This window comes from Haemorhous mexicanus, chromosome 18, assembly GCF_027477595.1.
Source record: "Haemorhous mexicanus isolate bHaeMex1 chromosome 18, bHaeMex1.pri, whole genome shotgun sequence".
In the NCBI taxonomy this organism is placed as follows: domain Eukaryota; kingdom Metazoa; phylum Chordata; class Aves; order Passeriformes; family Fringillidae; genus Haemorhous; species Haemorhous mexicanus.
Window position 1 is genome coordinate 5,299,316 of NC_082358.1, and position 23,146 is coordinate 5,322,461.

The 23,146-nt window shown below is 51.3% G+C and overlaps 1 protein-coding gene across 3 annotated transcripts in view; it reads left to right on the forward strand.

Annotated features, from left to right (window-relative positions):
• The first annotated feature begins 5,336 nt into the window (after positions 1–5,336).
• The window catches only part of PPP1R16B (protein phosphatase 1 regulatory subunit 16B), a 65,169-nt gene continuing 47,359 nt past the window's right edge, over positions 5,337–23,146 (forward strand). Inside the window, exons 1-2 of one of the 3 annotated variants that reach the window (XM_059862508.1) lie at positions 5,343–5,465; positions 14,040–14,162. The gene's annotated coding sequence lies outside the window, so the exon portion shown is untranslated. Of the gene's footprint in view, positions 5,466–14,039; positions 14,163–22,134; positions 22,307–23,146 lie in introns of those variants that run through there. The other 2 variants (XM_059862509.1, XM_059862510.1) reach the window with 2 other exon arrangements.

Consider the following 23,146-nt stretch of genomic DNA (forward strand, 5'->3'; position numbering starts at 1 on the left):
TGCTCTGGGTTTCTGTGTCAGTCTCTGCTTTCTCTGGGCGCAGTTCCCAGGCTGGAGAACAGCAGCATGGCAATTATTTTCCAAATTTCCATCAGCTTTGTGAGCCACAGGTGAAGGCCCACCCTGTTCCACAGTGAATTATGGGCTGGGTGATTTCCTCAAGGCCAGAAACTGAGAAATTCAAGGATGTTATCAGGAAGGAGAGTTGCAAATAAAATAGCATTGTCTCATCTAAATGCTAAAGCATCTTTCAGTAGCCCAGTGCTGAGATACTTTAGAAGCATCCTGCTGTGCCTGAGGAGATATTTTCTTCCTAAAAGCCTTCATCACTGACACCAGAGCTGTCCAGCATGGCCTGATTTCAGGTAGCCAGAGGGTCTCGTTCTGATTCCCTCTTTTTGGAGGCTGGATTTTGAGGTTGCCCTCCCCATGAGCAGCTGTAACCCATAAAGTCCCTGATATGAGTCCACTGCCAATGTGGCAGTGCAGTGAGCCTGTGCAGCACCAGCAGTGTTGTGCTTTCATGTTTTAGTCTGTAATAAACATAACCCAGCTCACTGCTGGCCTTCAAAGTCTCCAGCCAGGTGCAAAGTTTGCACCTTGAGATGATCTTTGTGATTAATCTCCCCAAATGCAGTGAAGAAGGTAAGTAACAGGTATTAAAGTGCCACATGAGGGTGAGAGGAAGGAAACAAGCTAGAGCAGTATAAAAGGTTTTCACCTCCCAAGCTGAGGGCAGAGGGAAATGCTGGGAGCTCTCTGGGTGGTCTTCCCAGAAAGTTCTGGAGATGGCATTCACCCACATGCTGCAGCAGGAGGGAGGCCCCAGCAGGGATTGGAGGCACTGGAGAAGGAGTAGGGGTTAGTGGTGAGATCAAACCAGGGCTGCTGCAGGGCTGTGCTGTGCTGCAGTGCAATTCCTGCTTGTCACTGCAGCTCCTGTGCACAGTGGGAGGAGGAACCACCTCCAGAGCAAATCCCCTCAAAGCAAACCCCAGAATATTCCGTGCCAGGCACTCAGGTGACCTCACAGATGTGCTCACCTGACACCAGGGGACTGCTCTGGCTGCAGGCATCCTGGCAAGGTGGGGCAGGCAGTGCCCATTCCTTCAGCCTGAGGATGAGGAGGAGCAGCTGGGACACAGCTTCTCCCTGGGTGAGCAGACAGCTCCTATCCACAGGGATTTGGACTTGTGACCTTGCAGGCTGTGGATCTTTGCCCATCAGCCTGTAACATTTCCTTCCTGCCAAGGCTTGAAATCCTTCATAGGTCAGCCTGGTCCTGGCTCTCTGTGGGTTTCGAGAGGTTTTCCTCTCCAGACCTGCTCCTGGCTCTTCTGTCTGCAGGTGACCATGCTGGCAAAGTCCTGGTGTGCCAGTGCAGCTTTCACTGCCCTGGTGGGTGCTGGGGCTGGCACTGAATGTTCTGCCTGCAGGAGTTGGCCTTTGTGCCTGCAGAGGAGGAGAAGTGAGTGGCAGGCTGTGATCAGGGTGTGTTGTACAAGTATTGGGGATTGATCCATTAATCCTTTTTCTTCTTTTGGTCTATTTACAAGGTACAAACTGCCACTGGCACCATCCCACTTCTTAATTTTCCTGCAGTGCTGAGGATACACTTGGAGAGCTTGTTGGTGTGTTGGGAATTCCTGGTGCCAGTTCACTGCCCAGTTTGGTGTGGACTTCCCTGGTGCAGGTGATGTCCTCAAGGTCACAGCCCCTCCCACCAACCTTTGCAAGGTTTTTACTGAGCTGAAGCATGAAATATCAGTTACTTTTGACTTTTCTTGCTACAGCACTTTTTAATTCAGCTGTACCAGATGAATGCACCTTGTTTTTGCATCCTGGTTTATTCTTCAGCTAATCTCTGATATCCTCTCCTGACCTTCTACTGAAATCAACTTGAATATCCCAGATCTACTCCTCTGTCTCTTTTAGTCCCTCAATTCTGCTGCTGCTTTCCCCTTTCCCTTGGTGCCCTCCTGTGTCCTCTCTTCTCTTACTGATTTCTTTCATCTCATTTTCCTTTTTAAGTCAGACTCTGGTTATTCCATGTGTAAGACATTTGAGAGCTTTCCCATGACATCAGCACTTTTCAAGCCCTTGAATCCATTGTTTGTTTGTTTCTTTAACAGAGAATAATCAGTGTCAGTGTTCTTACACATGAATCTTTCTCTATGATATTGTTTCACCACTGGCCACTGTCTGGCCTGAACATCATTTCCTTTTCTTGTCCCTTGCTGTTGTTGCCTTCTGGAGAGCCCACACCCCACAGCTGGATCTCTCCTCCCCTCCCACCACCCCGCAGTTCCCCTTGTGCTGCACCACTGATTTCCTCCCACTATCTCTGTTTAAAACTCGCCCTCATCTGCAAGTTTGCCCATTTCCTTCTGTTTCCCCATCTCTGTTTTACCCACCTTCCTTCCCAGCACACTCCCAGCGCTCTCTGTGCCTCCCTTGGCTTCACCTCCTGCCCTGGGTGAGCCCTGGTGCTCAGAGCAGCCATGGCCAATTTCTGCCTTCATTTGTTGTCTCATGCCTTGTTCCTCCTGCCCAGCCCTCCCTGTGCTGCCAGAGTGCCCATGGGCATTCCCAGGGGTGTTTGGATGTGCAGGCAGGGAGAGGACACGTTCCTCTGCTCTGCAGAGGCTCTTGCTCCTTGGCAGCAGGTTGAAGTGAGGACATGGGCTGCTCGCTCTCCATCAGACAGCAGCTCTGAGCTGGAGTCAAACAAACACACCAGGAGACCTTGAAACACCACGAAAGGAGAACTTTGCCAGGGCACTCAAACTGCAGAGATTGGAAGCACAAATTGAAGAGGGGAGAGGAAAACATGGCAGCACCATCAGCCCTGTGTGGGGCTGCAGCCCAGCTGTGCCCAGCTGTGTGTCTGACAGGCTGACAGCAGCACTGCACCCTGGAGCAGAGACCACAGCCAGACGTGTCCTGCATGCCTGCAGAGCAGGGCAGGAGTTCTGCTGTCACCTCACTTCTCCACTTGAAACTCCCAGCACGGCCCATGGCAGCTCCTTCTGTGCATCCAAGCCACAGGGACTGCTCAGTGTCCTTCAGCCTCTGCAGCTTTCCACCTGTTTGTTTAATCCAGGAGGCTCCTCTGACCACTGAGCAACTTATGTACCATAAAAGCACAAGAGAAAAATCCCCTTCTTAGGCCTGGGTGAAATCTTTGCAGCAAATAGTGAGCTCCCTGAAAAAAGGAGTTTGGGCGACCAAAGCTACCTGTGAAATTGGATTGAATGCTGGATGAGGAAGAAGAATCAAGGAACTGAGTCTTTGAAACTGCTGGATGCTTTATTGGTGCTTTTTGTGCAAGTTCACCTTTGAAAATTTTTTTTTTCTTAACTGAGGTCTCTGCAAAATTTTATTTGTACTGGGGGAAAAAAGAAGGAAAACTTGATGCCGTGAATTTTGACTATATTAGTAAACAAACATTGCATTTCTCTTCTAGCTCCAAATCTTTGCATTGGCAGCTGAAGCAAAGGCTTTGATTTGCCAGGAGAAACGAGGGTGATGCAGATGCCTGCGGGCTCTCAGATGAGCTCAGCCCTCCCTCTGCCCTGAAGGTCTCCAGTCCCAGGCCCTGGGCACTGCAAGACCCTGCTGTGGCTGTAGCTGTCCTTATCTTCCCAATAACAATGCTGATACCCAAATTTGAACAGAAAAGGGGCGGGGGGGGAGCTGTGAGAGCAATTTTGAGGCTATTTTAGGGGATTTTTATCATGTAGCTGTTAAGCTGCATTTCAGCTCTTTACGCTGACTCACCGGTCTGGCACAGAGCCAGGGTATTTATGAGACTCCCCTTCATTTCCATACGTGCCTCAGAAAGCAGCTGTGCTTACAACACAATTTCAATAAACAGACAACTGAATTATGGACTTCAGAGACTGATGCAAAGTTGCTGAGCTCTCCAGTGCCCTGGGCTAAGGCTCCTGCTGCCAGACTCGGGCTTTGGAGAGCCGCCTCCACCCTGTGCAGCCCTGGGCTGCCAAGGTCCTGCCTGCTGATCCAAGTCTAGTCCCAGAGCTGTAATTAACCTCTAACGTGGCCAGAGCTTTTCCCATTCCATCCATCCTGCCCCTATATCTCTGTGGATCCAGTGAGGAGGGGAACACAGATGCACTTTCTTCTCATCAGCTTTGTTTTCAGATTTTTGCACCTACAGAGGCAGCAGTAAGACAAGTTTCACTGTTAAGCCATGTCTCTGCTGGTCCCTTGCTGATTCCTAAACTGGGGTTCTGCCATGTTGCAGTAGTAACAAGTGAATTCTGGACAGAGCTCTCAATCACATGTCAGAGTAAGCTCCCATCTTAGCCAGACCTTCACCCTGTGGATGGTGTCTCACACTCCTGTACAGCTGCAAAGATTCAGGTTTGTTATCTGTGAACACTTTCCTACACCTTGTCCTGTGTCAGGGAGTGACTCACATTTTGAACTTAAAGGCCTCTCTTGGGTGAGAAGGGTTTCAGTGAAACCTCACAGCTCGGTGTCAGAGCTGCTCCCCATGGATCTGCTCAGCCTGGGAGGAGACTCTTTCCCGAGGAGAAATAGAGTCCATGGTGATTAATCCTCCAAACCTTCTGAAACCCATTTCACCCTGGAAAAGGCAACTGATCCCAGACACAATATCTGACAGCAGCATGAGGAATCTGCTCTGCTCCCAGTGGGTGCGTGTGGGCTCCCCAGTGCCACTCCCTGGCCCAGGAGGCTTCTTGGCTTCTCTCCCAGCTCCAGTGACTGGTTTGACTCCTGGCAATGGCCCTTATCTGCCTATGAAATTGGCATAAGGCACACTTCAGGAATGGCATTTGGTTTTGGAATCAGTTACTGTGTTTAAAGAGATGTTACACTGCATTGGGGGGGATTTTGGCTCCTCCTAAAAAATTCTCTGGGACCCCATCCTAAGTCACTCTGTGGCAAATAGGAACCTGCTGCCAGACTCAGACATTTACGCCAAAACCCCTGGCAAAACGGTTTCTAAACCACATATCCACCTTCCGGCCTCAGTGGGGGCAGCAGCATCCTTGTGCTAAGCCAAAAGTCGGGTAAATCTTATCCGTAGGCAGCTGGGCAGGCACGCAGGGGTGCGACCTTCCACCGAAATTCAGAGAGGTTTTTTAAAAAAATATTTATTTACCCTAATTACCCCTCCCGGCGACAGAAACAGCCCCGCCCGCCCCATGCAGGCGAGCCCTCGCTCCCCGGAGCCCGCAGCGGCCGCTCCCGCAGCATCCCCGGGGATGCTCCGCGCCTTCACCTGCGGGGCGGGCACCGCTCCCCGCCCGCCTCCGGCTCCGGCCCCTCCTCGGGGCGGAGCTGCGGCCGCAACGGGGGCCGGAGGCGGGCGGGGACCGGCTCTGCGCGGCGCCGCTGCCTCTCTCCCTCCGCTTCCCTCCGCTTCCCTCCGCCCGCCGTGCTGCGGGGCCGGGCCCGCTGCGCGCAGCTCCGCGGTGAGTGCGGGGCCGGGGCCGTGCGGGGGGGAGCGGCGGGGTTGGGGCTGGCCCGGCCCGGCTCGGTCCGGCCGGGGATGCTGCGGGGGTGCCGCGGTGCTGCCGAGCCGCGGGCGGGCGCGGTCCCCGCCGCAGCCACGGCGGAGTTTGGGTAACTCCAGCCCGGAGCGGGCTGTGCCCTGCCCGGGAGCCCGGCACGGCTCAGCCCGGCCCCTTCCCTGGCACATGGACGGGGACGCGGCTCCTTCCTCCTCTCCGGGCGGCTCCGGCTCCGCGGAGCTCTTGTGGCTCGGGTTGAAGCGGTGTTTGCAGCGCGGGTCGCCGTGCGCTGAGGATGGGGATGTTCCGGGCTGTTCGTGGGTGGGTTTTGCTCGGTGCGTGTGGAATTCCGATCCCTTCTGGCACGAAAGGGGTGCGGAAGAAATTTACTCGAGGTAGCATAAATACAAACAACTGTAATCGCTGAAATTGGCATCGGGGTCGCGAGTGCTAATTTCAGGTGAGGTGAAGGGTTTTTGGGGACAGTCCCCTTCAGGCTCTGGCAGACCCGGGGAACTTCAGTGTGAACTTCAGTCCCTTCTCCAGCTCCAGGGCCTGAGGTGGCAGTGGTGGTAGAGATGCTTTTGGTTGACTGACAAGCCACCAAATTCTGGTTTATGTCTCTACTTGCTTATCGTGAAAAGATCTGTTCTGCACGGTGAAAACCACTCGAGGAGGAGGAGGAAGATGCTTCAAGCTGCAGTAGAGTAATAGCTGGAAAAGTGGCTTTTCACAAATTGTCAGAGAAAGGAGAGGGTTCAAAACCTGAAAAAAAAAAGCCCCAAACAAACCCAAAACCATCTCTGAGCCCTCCTGTTCCCTGGCAAACCCTCAGGGAACCTCGGGAGCAGCGGCTGCCTGGGCTGCCCTCGCTGTCACCTTGACCCAGCCTCCCCTGACCTGCTGTCCTGAGCCCTGCCATTACTGTTAAGTGGTTTTTCACAGATGGAAGGGCCAAGTGCTGTTATGGCAGAAAGCAGAAGGATTTTTTCTGGCTGGAACAGAACTTAGTCTGGAGGTGGATTGTGTTTGTTGTGAAAGATGTAATGTATTAAACCCTGATAGTGAAGAATACTTTTTTCATTCATGTTTTTTCCTTCCTTTCCTTCCTAATGCTATGGGTTGGATAAAAAACTGTGGATGATATTACAATACTCTTATTACAGTATTTTAATGGGTTTTGCTTTATGTCCTGAGATCTCGCATGAGGTTGGAATTAAAAAAAAAAAAAAGCTAATTTTCCCTCTGACTGAAAAACATAAGTGACTGTTTAATAAGAAAAATAAGGTATAAAGTGTTGAACTCCAGATATGTGTGATGGATGTGATGAAATGCTGAGATATCACATCTTCTTTTTGCCATCAAGACCACGTGTCCAGGATGTGCATTTCTAACAATGTCTTGTTGTTGAGTCAGTTGTTGCAGGAAAAATGACTCTGTGTAAATGTGCTGGTACCAATTGTACCAGCTCCTCGGTGCTTCTGCATCGCTTCTGCAGTCACTTTGTTGGAACCTTATTTTCCCTTGGTTTAATAATTTATAAAATGCCTGTTGCCTCTAGGCACATTTCATCCAGCAAGAAGAAAAACATCAACCAGTGTTTACTGGTTACGAAGCCTGAGGTTGACAAATAATGAAGCTTTTGTGGATGAGGGGGTGTCTCATTTTTATCTTATATAAACTCACAAAAATGCAGGATTTGTGCTGCAAGTCTTGTTGGTTATTACTTGGTTCTTTCCCCCATCCTTTAGAAGGTCTCTTGCCTGCTGGTGACGAAGTGGGTTTTAACTGTGACCTTCCTTACCCTGATTTTGGGTCTTCTTCTCCTTTTTCCTTTTACTTGTGTCTGACTTGAGTTTAGCAGCTCTTGAGTATTTAACAAATGTCAAGGAAGGTGGCAAAATCAGATCCTACATCTTCACCAGCTGAGCTGCTTTGGCTGAAAGAGATCAACCTCTTTTTGGGCAATAAATTGGTCTTTCAAATCCTCTGCCAGATACTTATGAGCCACTATCATTAACTGCATTTTGAATCACTCATTGAGCTGGAGGGGGGAAATTGGCCTGCAGTTCATCTCATCTCCTTTGAAACTGCTAAATGATGATTCAGTGACCTCGGTGGGCAAATTATATCAGCAGCTAATTGGCCTAAGAAGAAAAACTTGCCTGATACCAAATAAACTGGCTGCTGCTGTTCATTATCCTGAGGAGGATGCTCCAGGTGAAAGCTCCAGTTTCAAGCAGTGACAGGGTTTTTTTGTGGCCCTGGCAAGGGGACACAGTGAGCTCCTTCTTTTGGCCATGCTGGGTGTGGTGTCCACTCCACCTCCAGCAGGTTTTGAAGCTATTGTCCTCTGAAGGATAAAAATCTTAACTCTTCAAGCTTGCCTTCCCCTGTGGATAGCCCTCTCCTCTTCCTCCTCCGAGGGTGCTCACTGGGGTGTGGTGTTTTTGGGACTTGGCTCTGGGGGGATCCCAGCAGAGCTGAATTTAGGAAGGAATGCAAAGCATAATGCAGGGGCCCTGCTCCTCACCTTGCCATTCCCATCCCTGCTCTGGCAAAGCCCTTTCCAGGAGCCATGTGCCACTCCCCAAAGATACCTGGCAGCTTCGTGGCCCCATGCTGGGGACACGGGTCGGGTTAACCCTTTGTGGGCAGTGCTGGGTGCCAGCTGGGGAGAGCAGAGCAGGGCATTGTGCCATGCTGTGCTCAGTCCAACCTCGCTGCTTGTTCTGAACAGCTCAGGGCCAGTGGCTTCTCTGCAAGGAGAGCTGGAACTGCAGGGGAGTGCCAGGCTAGAAGCATCCAGGTGTGGCCTGCTCAGCTTTCCTTGCTTAAGCAGCTGCAGGAGTGAGCTGGGATGTGTGAAAGGGGTCAGCTGGTGGCTTTTGCAAGGCTGTTAGTCGACTTACACCACCTCCTAGGATGGGCTTGCCAGCTGGCTCATCCTTTAGGGAAGTTTCAAGAGGCTTATCACAATCTTACTAGAAATCTGTCGTCTTCTATTAATCTGCTTGTCTCTCCTTGTCTCCTTCCCGAGCGCTCCCCTGCACATCCACCTCCACAGCCCCGCTCTGCTGCTGCCCCACACCAGCTCTGCTGCTTGCCAGGGCCTTTCTTAGGGCTTGCACAATTGTGGACTGTCACATTTTACCATCCAGCGTGGGTTTTTTTGTTATATATAGAGAGATAGTATATTTTTAAAGGTTTTCTCTGAAGGTGATGCTCCTGAAAGGACAGTGGAGCCCGGGTGCTTTGCTGGCTGGGTGGAGGTGCAGGGTGGTACCACAGCAAGCTGAGTCCAGCTCTGATTAAGGCAAAACCCACTCCTAGGTCAGGTCAGGCTCAGTGTGGAGCACGGGGTGCTTGGCCACAGCAGCAGCACCAGGGGCAGGTGATGGTGGGAGGGAATCACCTGCACCTCACCCCTGAAATCAGGATAGTTCCCAGGGATGAAATCAGGATAGTTTGCTGGGCTTGCCTTGAGCAAACAGCAGCAGAAAAGCTGTCAGACTTGGGGAGGTGAGAGGAATGAATGCAACACGCCGGGTCTCACGGCAGTGGGCAGGGGTTTGTCAGTGAGGCTCTGACACGGGGCTGAGTCAGGACTCAGCACTGCTGTCCGGGGCAAATGACACCTGCAGAGTGATGTGGCTCTTCCTGGCAGAGCTTTTCCTTGCAGCTCTCAGAAGCATGTCAGCACTGGGGTTAACAGCCACGTAGGCACTGAGGAAAAAGAATGAATAGCTTGAGGAAGGCTAAGCCTTAATACCCAAACAAAGCAAAAAAAAATGGTGTATCGTTTGACGGGGATTAAGTGAGCTGGGAGATCTCTGGCTCTAGAGGCCCAGCTAGGAAATGCACAGCCTGTGACAAAGGTGGCTTGGCTGTCCCTGCTTCCAGAGGCAGCATCCATGTGCTGATGCAGGTGCTGAGCTGCTGCAACCGCCCATCTGCCTCTCCCCTTGACTTTCACAGGGGTGGATGCTCTTTCTCCTGCACAACACATTGTTTGCTCTCCTTGAATGTTGCTAGCTGGCAGGGAAAGAGATCAGTCTGTTTTTTTCCAGAACAGTCAGCTGATTTCATCCCATGGGAAGTGGTTGAAAAGCATGAGACAGGTGGGTTGGCATTCCTGGTTTGTAGCCTTCCATAATTCCAGCAGGAGAAGGATAAACGGGAGAAGTGCAGTTGCTGGGTGCATTTCTGTGTTTGCATTTGAAAGAGCTTGATAGGCTGTGATTAATGGGGCTAAATGGAAGCTTGATAAATGGTAAAGTCAAAGGAACCTCAAACAAAAATGGCATTACAAGGAGGCCTTGGGGTTTGTGTAAAAGGCTGGCTGTGGGTCTGCTGTAGTGCTGTTTGGTTATGGTGGGCAGAGAGCACTGCAGGCTCTGTCCCCTGCCTTGTGTGTCCCGTGCACCTGCTGAGGGACAGCCCTGTGGCTGTGCAGACACTCCTGCAGGTGGTTGTTTTTCTCCTGGTTTAAGTTCATGTGATGTTCCCAAATGGAGAGTACCACATCTGCATCCCAGAGCCCCCCGTGTCCCCATAGCCAGGCTCCAATTAAGGATGCTCTAAAAGCAGCAGGCCAGCTACCATGGCCTTGCAGATGAGAACCATTGGCCTAATCTATTTTTACAGTGAATTAAACTAGAAAAAGGTACTGCCACTCTAGAATAAGAAGCCACCTGGGGAGTTAACCCAGAATAGTTGTTCTGCTTTGAATTCACGCCCTATCTCCCTTCAAGATAACTTTCCTTCCATCATTGCAGGCCCTGTAAATGCAAAATACAGGGCATGGCTTAAGCAGGATCCCCACCAGAGCCAGGAAAACACCTTCTTTTTCCTGAGGTCTCCCTGCATCCACACACACTCCTTAATTCAGGCATCCTTCTCTGTCATGAATCTGCCCTGTTTCATTCTCGATCCCCCGCAGAGAGCTGTGCTCCTTTCCCACCCCAGCTCTGTGCTTTGCTCCAGCAGCCTGACTGACTGCCAGCTCCCACAGCCCCCTCTGCTGCCCTCCCCTGTCCCCACCCAGCTCCTGAGCAGGTGACACTCAGTGAAATGAGCATCCCCAGTGCTCAGTCTCCGTCAGGATTGTGCAAAGAGCTTTTCTCAGGCTGGCCACCTTTCTCAGTGAGTCAGTGTTGGCAGCAGCTGAGAGGCAGCATCAGGTGGTTTTTCCGAGCTGGGGCTGATAATTTGGGCTGGCCAGGGGTGGCAGGTGTAAATTATTTGCAGTGGCCAAAGGTTTTGCTCTGGTGCTTCTGTGGTCTTGTATCCATCAGGAGGAGCAGTGGGGGTGTTGGCGTGATGGTTTGACTTGTGCTGGGACATTGATCCTCTGGATTTGTCAAGCTCAAGTTAAATGTATGTAATTTTAACATCTCCTGATTCTTTGGGGGCTGACTCATGCTTTCTTGGCCTGAATGATTCATTGCTCTTGAACTCCATTGCTAAATTCATTATGCAACAATTACAGGGTTGGGAATGCCACCCTAAGTGCACACAAACAAGCTGGCAGCAACTCCCCCCTCCTTTTCTCTCGCCCTGAGCTGCCAGGAGACCTTCCTTGTGAGTTTGCTCTTGTCCCTGCTTTGTGGGTGAGGGTCTGCCATGTCTTGCTGCTCTGCCCGTGAGCTGAGAGGGTCAGGAGTTGCAGGTTGGGTGTTTCTGGGAGAGAGGAGAGCCCAGGAGGGAAGGATGGAGGTGCACAGCTTCATTCATCAGGACCAGTTGCCTTAATTTTATCCCAGCTGTTCCATATGATGTTATGGCATCCTTAATGATCCACATGGGAAAACCCCAAGTGTCAGACCTTGCTCTAAGGTGCTCCATGTGGTGGTTTTGGAGTTTGGCAGCATTCAATGGGCACAGATTCTGCTTGATGACTGGCACAGCAGCTCAAAGGTCAAATACCCCTCCAAGGAGAAAGACCAAGGAAGGAAGGAGGAGAACCCTCTGCTGGCTGGGAGGTGTCCAGTAAGAGCTTCATTTTCTCTCCTTGGTGGGGCTAAGCTGAGATTTAGGGATTTGTGTAGGATTTGGCTTTTTACTAGTGAGGTCTCAAGCAAGAATTCATCTGGTCTGTGAAGTTAAGTGGGTTTTGTACTGGGTGGGCTTTGCTTAGCCCCCCCAAGCAGTGGGTGGGAGTAGGTCTGTAGGGCTGTCAGTGGGATGCAGAAGGGTCATCCCCACCATCTGCTGGGTCTGATCAGATTTCAGGCTTTAAGGTGCCCCTGTTACCTGAATTTGACTTCTGCACTGGTTTTTCTGCCATCCAAAGAACATTTCTTCTCAGAACAAACATTCAAGTGAGGTACCTACCAAGTGGCAAGGCTGGCACCTCTGCCCCTCCAGAAAGTCTTCCCTAAGAGCAGCCATTCTTCCCAGCTGAGGCCTTAAATCTTGATATCTTTGGGAAGAGTCTCTGACTGTTTGCACATTGGGACAGCAGAGAAGAATGGCTGAATGTTGGGCTCATCAGTGGATGAGGTTTTCCAAGGTTTTCCTTGGTCCTCCTTGGCCTGTGGCAGCAGAGCCCTTGTGCTGGTAATCCCAGAAATGGCAGAAGCAAAGTAAGAACTGGACTGGTGAGGAGGAGAGCTGCACCAGCAATTCTGGTTCCATGCTCGCAAGTCAAGTTAATCTCAAGTATCAGAAATCCTACTTTAAACAAGTACGTGGTAAATATTTGATTAAACTAGATGTCAGAGCAATTGTGTTGTCAGAGCAGCAAGTCAAGCCAACAACCACCCCGACTGTGGCCAAGAGGAGATGCAGAAAGCACAGAAAGTAGGGCACGTATGGTGATGTGTGGCTTGATAAAAATAAGGTCCTTCAGAAACAGAAAATCTGCCTTGCAAGCAAGGCAGTGGCAAGCTGCTCCCAGAGTCTGATTTCAGACTGAAACTGGCGATGTTGGCACCGCAGAGAGCTGTGCTAACGATTTGTTAGCATTCTGCTAGCAAAACAGTTCGTTTCCATCTCCTGGCTTGCATGTGAGATAAGGCGAGTTCCTCTGGAGCGGGCGGGCAGAGGTGGAAGTGAGAGGCGGTGCTGCTTTTCCCGTGCAGCTTTCTGCTCATCTGCATCTTAAGGAGCCTTTGTCCTCTTCAGGTATTGTGGTTCCACTTTCTAGAAGATGCTCTTGTAATATTCCTGCAGGCTTCCAGGGAAAACAGCCTGGGTTGCCCTGGTCCAGGAGTGCTGACTGTGGGTGCTGCTGTGAGCGGGCTGGCCCTAGTTCCCTACAGCAGCTATAGGGTGCTGCAGGGGTCTGACCTGGTCTGTAAGTGTTGCATCAGCAGCCTCAGGAACCCCTTCTTGCATGCTGGGGCCTAACCTTGACCTGCAGAATCTGGGGGAACTGGAAGATGAATTTTTTTGGTGACACTTGCGTGGTTTAGCGGGTCAAGAAGTCATCATGGAGTTCACCAAGGTATAAGGGCTAAGCCCTAGACAACAAATCCAGATGTTTGAGCTGTCTGGAACAAAGCATCCCACACTGTCACATGGATAATTAATTTTTCCCAACTTTTTTCTCACCTCTTTACTCTCCCAGCAGACCCTTTGGGCACCCTGCTGGTCCCTGCTCAGCAGAGGCAGGAGGGTAACACTTTCCTGAGCAGCTGTACGGGCTCCCTGATGGATGCAGGATGGGTCAGAGGGTGTCTTTATGTTATTTTGTTAAGGCCTTTGGAGAATTATTGGAATTGTTATAGATACACTCAATAATGTCCATAAGCTTTAGAGCTGAAAGCATTTTGTTAGTGGTAATTAAATGCAACCGCTGGTTGGAATGGATAGATGGTTGGGAAGAGAATCCTCTCATAAATCTCCCACAAAATCAATATTCCTCCTGTCAGGTGTGTAGCAAACGCTTTAAAATTCTGCCAATCACTGGCTTTGTCACCGTGGTGCCCTAGAGCTGACAGAATCACACCTTTCCTTGGAAAGGGACCAGCGAGGCAGGACTTGCTTTTGGTGGCAGACACCCCCAGAGAATCAATAAAAATTGTGGAATGCAGTCGCACTGGATGGGAACTCCCTGTAAGAAGGCACAGCCCTGGGGGTGCACATCTGCACGGGGGGTGCCTGGAGTGGGAATTCCCAGGGAAAGGCACATCCCTGTCCATAGCTGGGACCCTGCAAGAGTCCTGCTGCTGGCACATCCCCCTGGCACGGCCTGAGGAGCTGCAAATGGAAGAAAATCCAGGCACTTATCTGGCTTGTTCTGTGCCAGAATAGGGCTGTTCCTGGGATTATTATTTTTTTTTCCGTGGGCCAAAATATGTGCAAATGGCTTTAAACAATGGAAGGATTTCTGTTAAAAAGAGTGGGGTGGGGGTGTGAATAGGGTTGTAATTTATATCTTGAGGGAAGGGTGTGGGCTCTTCCAGTGGTGTTTTTGAGATTCTGTTGGAAATTAGCTCGGGGTTTGCTTTTTCTTTTTTATTTTAAATTTTCCCCATGTCTTATTTTCAAGCCTGTTTTGAGGGAAAATTGTTGTTTTCCAAATTACAGATCTCTCAATGTGTAGCTGAAAATGTCAGGAAGAGGGATGCAGTTTTGGAAGCCTCCACACATCTGTCTGTGGCAGGGTTGATAAAAAATGGAAGCTCTAACCAGAAAAACAAATAAAAAGAGGTAATATCCCTGTCACAGATGGGTCGGGCTGCTTTCCCTGCAGGTGTCTGCATTGCAATCCCCACTCCCATATAATGTGCTGTGAAAAAAATAAATTGAGAGCCCAATCGGAGACTTATGCCCTCAATTAATTTTTGTTCCACATAATCAGAGCTGCTGCATGCCTTTCCTTCAATATTTAACTGCCTGGCTCAGAGGATGGGGCTGCTCTGGTGCGAGGGAAGTTGGGATTCGCTTCATGTTTGCACAGAAATCCCATTCTGATCCTTCTTTCTTTGCCTAAGGGCAGGGATCCTGCTGCTCCTCTGATGCTGCAGATAAATTTTGTTAGCAGACACTTTTCTGCTAAGGGGAGCAAAGGGGAGAGGGGAGTGGTGTGTGCTGGATTCTTGAAGGAATAAAATTTCCTTGTCTTCAAGCATCATCTTCCCTGGAGCTGTCTGGGGCAGGGTCAGAGGGGAGAGCTCTGCTCTGGCTCCGTGTGCTGAGCCCTCAGCTCCGGGAGAAAAGCAGTCAGGACAATTAGTGAGTGCTGTTGAGTGGGGTTTCTGTGCACTGGGCAAAAGGGGGGTGCCTTGTTCTGCTGTAGTTTGAAACTGAGCCCTGAACTTTCTGATTTTAACTCGAGTCGAAGTCGCTGTTGAGATTTTCAAGTTCAAGCTGGCAGAAATGCCCCCCTCCCTCCTCCTTGTGGAATTTCATAGCCAGGAGCCCAGGGTGTCTGTTTTTGCTGATTCACTGATAGACCTGAAAGCAGATGGGAACCCCAGGTGTCCCCCCTGGGAAGTACAAGGGGGCTGAGCAGTTTTTACAGCTCCAGTGCATCCTTCAAGTTGTTCCCAGTGCCTGGACTAGAGCTACACCTCAATCTGGGGCTGGAAAATCCCATTCTGCCCATGGATGTGGAGGAAGAGCCAGTGAGATTGGAGCTTGGCTGGTGAGGAAGATGACAGGGAACAAAAATAGAGAGGGGAGAAGAACCCCCCAGCTATTAGTGAGTGGGAAAACCATCCACATGGAAGTTCTAGACTTGAAAATATCTCCAGGCAAGGGCAGCCTAATGCAGAAAGGTGTGTGAGAAATGGTACCCACTTTCAAAAAATTTCAAATGTTTATTAAAACCTTATCAAAAATACAACAGAAGACTGAATAGAGAAAATATTACAGCACTGGGAGCAAAGGACTTTTCCCACCATGTGCTCATCCAAAAAATTGATGTTCCACCTTTTAACCCTTTAGTCCCTCCCAAAGTTCTGTCCATTGACTCCTTCTTGGCTGTCCAGTGGTGGACATCTCCTACACCTTGACTGGAGGTCAGCTGTTGCCATAATAAGCCAACCCTCCAAAGGTCCCAGGCTACCCCCTGATGACAAGGCAGGGGAGGGGGGTGAAACATAACTATAAATCTGTAGAGCTTCCCTTAACATGGACATAATATTTGCCCTTTAATTGTGAGAGTCAGCCGTGGCATTGCTCATCTGTCACAGGTGGCAGCTCTGAAGGGCTGTGTTGGAGCAGAAACAGAAAGGTGCTTTTGGAGGAAGGTTTTAAACACCTCCAGGTGCTGCTGCCTTGTGCTGGGCTCCAGGAGCTGCTCTGCACAGGAGCCACGTGGAGAGAAGGGAGCTCTGAGCTGGTTTAGCTTTAATGCTCTGGTGTGGCCCTAAATCCTGGGTGTGAGCTGTGCTCAAAGCCCTGCCCCTGTGTCTGCTGAGCTCCCCAGCCCTGTGTCTGGGCACCACCACCAGGTTTGGGTCACTCCTCACTGCACACTCATCTGGGGGACACTGCTTGGCACAGAAGGGTTTCTAAACTTTTTTTTTTTTCTTTAAGGAAGCCCACGTTGAAATATTGATAGGAAAAAGAATGTATGTTGTGCTGTGTTGGGTGTTTACAGGAAGTATATAGTGAAAATACTGAGGGGCTTTCCTCAAACAACTGCCAGTATTGTCAGGAGTGGAACAGTTGGGAGGAGAAAAGAAAGAGTCACTTAAAATTTTCTATTACCAGTGTTGGCTCCAAAGAGATTTTTTTGACTTTCTTCTTCACTTTTTTTCTTCCTGCTGGTATTTTATTCCCTCTGCTGGGAAGGAACTCATTGAAGACGAGAGATTTTCTGGAATTAGAGATAAAGCAGCCAAACTAAAATCTTTTTAATTCTCTGGAGCAGAATTTAGCTTGAAATTTTGAGCTTTCCATCAAGCTAGAAAAATATTTTACAATGATGCACCTTGGCAGCAGGCAGCAATGGAAGTTCCTTTGCTGCAGATGGTAAAACAGTATCTTCCCTTTAAGAAGGTAACTGGGGCACAGATTAAGTTACTTACTTTGCATACAAGAAACCTGTGGGAAAGCCAAGAATCTCTCCCAATTTCTGATGAGATCTCTCACCCAGAATATTTCTGTACCTGCTCTTCCCCACCAACACTCCAGGGCAGGTGTAGGAGTTGTGTTCCCTAAGGGGTCCTGGCTGAAATACATATATATTTATATATTTTTAAAAAGTGATGCTTCCTGCCACTTTCCCTCTCATTCCCTCAGGAGGAACAATTCTTCTGGTAGTGCTGAGTGTCTGCTGCTTAAAGTGTAGCTGAAGCCCTGAGTGAGGAGAGGAGCTGTTTACTTCTAAGATACCAGTGAAATTAAATCAGGCAGCAACAATTTTCATAATTTTCACTCCTCCATGGGGTTAACCTGTGGGTGCTGTGGAGCTCACAGAGAATCACACAGTGTGCAAGAATTTGCCACCAGAAGCAATAGCCAGAGCTCTCAGAGTAGCCCTGAGGGACCAGGAGGTTCCACCAGCACCCTGTGGCAGGAGCACAGGACAAGAAATAACAATCCTGAGGTGGTGATGTGGCTCTGGCAGCGAGCTTGCTGCCCAGAGAGATGCCAGTGACTTTGATCTGTGCTCATCTGCTCGCCTGTGGAAGCTCTGGAGAAGGGTTTGGTGCAGATGATTGGGAGGTGCTGGCTGAGGTGTGTCCAGCTGTTGTTAGAGGTGCTGAGGTTGGCTGAGGTGTGTGTCCAGCTGTTGTTAGAGGTGCTGAGGTTGGCTGTGTCCAGCTGTTGTTAGAGGTGCTGAGGTTAGCTGAGGTGTGTCCAGCTGTTGTTAGAGGTGCTGAGGTTGGCTGAGGTGTGTCCAGCTGTTGTTAGAGGTGCTGAGGTTGGCTGAGGGGTGTGTCCAGCTGTTGTTAGAGGTGCTGAGGTTGGCTGAGGTGTGTGTCCAGCTGTTGTTAGAGGTGCTGAGGTTGGCTGAGGGGTGTGTCCAGCTGTTGTTAGAGGTGCTGAGGTTGGCTGAGGTGTGTCCAGCTGTTGTTAGAGGTGCTGAGGTTGGCTGAGGGGTGTGTCCAGCTGTTGTTAGAGGTGCTGAGGTTGGCTGAGGTGTGTGTCCAGCTGTTGTTAGAGGTGCTGAGGTTGGCTGAGGTGTGTGTCCAGCTGTTGTTAGAGGTGCTGAGGTTGGCTGAGGTGTGTGTCCAGCTGTTGTTAGAGGTGCTGAGGTTGGCTGAGGTGTGTCCAGCTGTTGTTAGAGGTGCTGAGGTTGGCTGAGGTGTGTCCAGCTGTTGTTAGAGGTGCTGAGGTTGGCTGAGGTGTGTGTCCAGCTGTTGTTAGAGGTGCTGAGGTTGGCTGAGGTGTGTGTCCAGCTGTTGTTAGAGGTGCTGAGGTTGGCTGAGGTGTGTGTCCAGCTGTTGTTGGAGGTGCTGAGGTTGGCTGAGGTGTGTGTCCAGCTGTTGTTAGAGGTGCTGAGGTTGGCTGAGGTGTGTCCAGCTGTTGTTAGAGGTGCTGAGGTTGGCTGAGGTGTGTGTCCAGCTGTTGTTAGAGGTGCTGAGGTTGGCTGAGGTGTGTGTCCAGCTGTTGTTAGAGGTGCTGAGGTTGGCTGAGGGGTGTGTCCAGCTGTTGTTAGAGGTGCTGAGGTTGGCTGAGGGGTGTGTCCAGCTGTTGTTAGAGGTGCTGAGGTTGGCTGAGGTGTGTGTCCAGCTGTTGTTAGAGGTGCTGAGGTTGGCTGAGGGGTGTCCAGCTGTTGTTGGAGGTGCTGGGGTTGGCTGAGGTGTGTCCAGCTGTTGTTAGAGGTGCTGAGGTTGGCTGAGGTGTGTGTCCAGCTGTTGTTAGAGGTGCTGAGGTTGGCTGAGGTGTGTCCAGCTGTTGTTGGAGGTGCTGCCTTGGGCTGTGGGCAGGTTTCAGCCTTGCCACCAGCCCTGATGGCCAGAGGAGATGGTGTCAGTGCCCACCTGTGTCACACTCCATGCACAGAGACCCAGACAAGGGACATGGTACAACCTGCCTGGCAGGGTGATACTGGAGAAATAAACATTTGGGCTTCAGGAAAAAAGGAAACCCTTCAGGAGGCAGGAAACATGGCTCTGTAGGAAATGGGACTGTGTCCTGTGGCAATGCAGGTGAAAATGAGTGTTTTGGGGCTGTGATTCCATGGAGGAATTGCTCCTGTGATTTGAAACCCTTCCCAGTTTGCCATGTGGTCACTGTTGGTGTCACCCCTCTGTGTCTGTGTGTGAAGACCCACTGGCCAGTGCCCAGGTGTGGGTGTGTGAGGCTGTGCCAGGTGGGGCTCAGGGCAGTGTCCTTATTGATGGTGCTCTAATGAAATGTTTTCCTAAAAGCAGGAAGTGACAGAGGCAGTTTTATTTAAAAAATACAGTTTTAGGCTATGGTGGTCTAAGCATGGAGGACCCTCTTGATTTGATGCACTCTTTACTAATTAAACAAATAAACCACACAAACCCCAGGAGCTCCTGTCCAGCACAGGGCTCCTGTTCCCCTCAGCAGGGCAGGAGAGGGGTTTGTTTCCCATCTTCTGGAGGTGCAGCAGGTGAGAGCAGCTCAGGTGTGCCTGGTGGGGTGGGGAGTGCCTGGGCAGAGCTGCTGTGGGTCCCTGCCCTGTGGGACATGGCTTAGGAGATGACCTGGAGATGTTCCCCTGGGAAGGGTGGGAGGGGGCACTGCTGGGCTGTGGGAAGGAGGGAAAGGACCTGAGCTCCTGATGTGTGCTCATCCCCTGAGCCCCAGCTTGTGCTCCCTGGGGATGGCTGAGCTCCTGTGCCTGCCTTTCCCTGCTGCTCCTGCCTGCCCCTGGGGCTGTCTCCTCCTTCTCTCTGTGCCTTTCTGGCTGGCTGTGTTTGACATTTTCTCGTGCCTCATTGGGGACCAAGGGGTGAAGAGCTGCTCTGCTGCTTCCTCCAGACCCTGGGAAGATCCTGGCCAGCAGCAGGGGCACCCGTGCAGAACACACAGCTTTGGCTGGCCTGTGTCCCTCAGCAGGGACAGTGCCAAAGGAAAAGCCTGGATTCTTCCCTGGTGCCTGCTGCCAGAGGAGGGGCTCAGCAGAGGGGCTGCAGTGGGCTGGTCACCTTGCATTTCATGGGACAGGAACACACAGATGGGCCTTGGCCCTCACAGGGAGCAGAAAAGGTGAATTTGGCAACTGCTCACCTTGCCATGGTGCAGGTGTTGATGTTGATGAAATAAATAAATCAGGCACCACCTCCTCTGCTGGCTGCTCGTGCACTCAGGTCCCTGCTGTAGGCTTTGGTGCTTGGTTTCCAATCCCAGTGGAGAGATTAGCTTGGTGTGGGGAGGAGAGGGCTATTTCTGTCTGCTGGAGCCACTGGCTTGGCTTTGTGCTGCAGACACCTCACCTGATCATCCAGGCCCAGCCCTGCAGGTGTCTCACCCACCAGCAGTCCAGGGGCTGGAAACAATCTCCTTAGGCCCAGAGCAGCCACTTCTGAAGTTTTCTGCTTTCCCTTTGCTTGAAAACCTTAAAAAATCTCCAGTCTTTCACTTCAAAGTGTACCATTCAAGGGTTGCTCTTCCATGGTTTGTGGGTGTTTTTTTGTTGTTTTTTTTTTTAAGTGGAATAAGACTGAAATCAGTTGATGACACTTAAGTGAAGGGCTTCTGTGAGTGTTTGTGTTCTGCATCAGTGTCATGCTGTGCTCTAACTGCTGCCTTGGGAAGATGTGACAGAGGATTTGCAGGTCTCAGCTCCAGCTTCACCACCAGATGGGGAGATGAGGAGCCTCTCCAGCCTCACTCAGCAACGTGGCTGCTTCACCAGACCCAGCTCCAGCCTCAGCAGTGTTAGGGCAAACTCTCTGCTGGTTGAATGCTTAGGAGGAAGGTCAGGGGGCAGCTCTGAGTGTGTGCTGGTGGAGGAAGTGAGTACCTTTGGGGGATGCTGGTGCCAGCCTCAAGGAGTGAAATGGGAAGGAGTTTGTGTGTGAGAGACGCCTCCAGACAGGGTTGGTGGCACAATCTTCAAGCCCTGCCTCAGTGAGCTCCCACTTCACAGAACTGCTGCCTCCCCTTGCATTGGCAGGGAGTAACCTTGCCTTGAGAGTTCTTTTGGGCTGAGGCAGGTGATACAAAACACACAGGAAATGCAAATGTACCAAAATACCCCACGATGGTGTTGGCCAACACTTGTGTGCCCTTCTCAGGAGCCAGTCTTGGTCAGAGTGAGACTTTCCCTGCTGCAGTACCAGGAGGAGGGGGATGGCACCAGTGCCTTGCCTTCCCTTTGGCCCCTGCCATCGCCCCCCTTGTCCCTGCAGGGCCAGGGGCTGTGTGTGTGTGGGGGGCAGGATGTGCTCAGCCTGGTGGCACCACTTCTGCTGAGCTCATGGAAACTGCTCAGCTCGGTCCCACGCCAGGATGGTGCTTTTCCTCCTGCCCCCTCTGCTTCTTTAAATAAAACAGCAACCAAAGTGTGATGCCTTGCAAGCCACAGACACCCACACAGGCACTTCTGTGTCACTCTGCAGGTAAACAAATGCTGGGGCCTCAACCTGTGCTATAGTTAGCCTGACCTGGTTGTGCCACAAGTCAATGTGCCATTTCTTTAGGGACAGGGAAGGAACCAGGGCACTGGAAAGCAGGCAGCTATGGGGACAAAGTATTTTTTGGGGCTCTGGGGTCTGTGAGAGTGATAGGGAATTATGTCTGGGAGAAATTGAGCTGTGTCCATTTCAGGAAGAGCTCTCAGGGTGGCATTTTAGCTCCTTTAGAGGTTTGTTTTCTGGTTGGACTGGGGACATGTCTTGATGTCTGTGGCTCTCCCCTCTCCATTCCACTCCCCTTGGCAGACCACCTGAATCTCCCATTTCTTCTGTTGTGAGAGGATGAGGTGCATGCAGGAAAGCTGAAACATGGACAGGCCCAGCCACACTTGTCCTTTACTCATAAATTGCACTTTCCAAGGTGCAGTCCTAAACCCACAAGAAAACTTCCAGCCTGTCTTGTGAAATGCTGAAATAAAGTTTCCTGCTTTAACAATCCTGCAGAATGAGGTCCTCGTTTCTACTCCAGGTATGTTTTGGAAAATATTTGTTCATCTTTGAGCAAACAATGGCAGAAGTGGCCTGGAAAAGGAGCGAGGTGGGAGTGCCTGTGCAGTATTCTGGGAGGCATTTCCTGCCCTTATCTCCCCTCCTTCGAGGTATTGTAACTGGGCCTTCAGATCTGCAGGCTGTGCTGCTGCAGCAGAGGCTGAGATTGCCAGCAAAGATACTGCCCAGGAATGCTTGCCAGGGGCAGGAGCTGAGTTCACCAGAGGTGCTGAAGAGCTTTCCAGCTGAGTGCCTGCGTGGGGAAATGTCTGTCCCAGAAGAGAAGCTTCTTGGGAAGTGCATTCATGCATTTTCAGGGGGGTTTCTGGGGACTGTGGTGAGCCCCAGCCTGTGGGCAGGGGTCAGGGGGAGCTGTGAGTGCTGTGGAGGAGCCGTGCCACCCTTCCCTTGCTTTCCAGTGCTGTGCTAAAGCCACAAGGTGGTATTTTCCATCTCAAGCAAGTGAATTGAGTTTGAATTCTGAGTTAGTAGCTCCCTTATGAAAAACATTGCAAGAATTTGGGTTTGTTCCTGTGTGGAACTGAAGCAATTTTTTGCATTCTTAAATTCTTGTGGGATTAAGCAGGATTTTTTTTTTTCCTGTTCAGGTCTATCCTGAAGCCTTCAGAATAAGGTTTGCAGGTGCTGCTGAAGCTGTCCTTGGCCATTTGCTGGATAAAGCAGCTGCCTGGACCTGCCTGTGTGCTCTGGCTGAGTTTGTTTGTTTTCAGTTCCCAGACCAATTATCTGTTGGAGGAAATGGCCTGTCTCGCTCTCAGTCTGCCCAGATATTTATAGGTAAGGTCAAAGCCCTGTGGAAGGTCTGGAGCAGTGTTTAGTAGGTGTGGATGCCTCAGCCAGGATTCCTTGGGATGTGCTGGATGTGCTGTGTGCTGTGGACACTGCCCTGCAGCCCCTCAGAGTCTCCTCTGAGGGCTGCTTCACCCTCTGGTAGGGATGAGCTGGGGCTTTTCCTGCCTCCCCTGCATGGGTGAGGTTGGGTGCCCTCACCATGGCTCTCAGCTGGGTGAGGTTGGGTGCCCTCACCGTGGCAGCTGGGTGAGGTTGGGTGTCCTCATCATGGCTCTCAGCTGGGTGAGGTTTGGTGCCCCCACCGTGGCTCTCAGCTGGGTGAGGTTTGGTGCCCTCACCATGGCTCTCAGCTTGGTGAGGTGGGTGTCCTCACCGTGGCTCTCAGCTGGGTGAGGTTTGGTGTCCTCACCGTGGCTCTCAGCTTGGTGAGGTGGGTGTCCTCACCGTGGCTCTCAGCTGGGTGAGGTTTGGTGCCCCCCCACCGTGGCTCTCAGCTGGGTGAGGTTGGGTGCCCCCACCGTGGCTCTCAGCTGGGTGAGGTTTGGTGCCCCCCCACCATGGCTCTCAGCTGGGTGAGGTTTGGTGCCCCCCCACCATGGCTCTCAGCTGGGTGAGGTTTGGTGCCCTCACCGTGGCTCTCAGCTGGGTGAGGTTTGGTGCCCTCACCGTGGCTCTCAGCTGGGTGAGGTTGGGTGCCCTCACCATGGCAGCTGGGTGAGGTTGGGTGTCCTCACCATGGCAGCTGGGTGAGGTTTGGTGCCCTCACCGTGGCTCTCAGCTGGGTGAGGTTTGGTGTCCCCACCATGGCTCTCAGCTGGGTGAGGT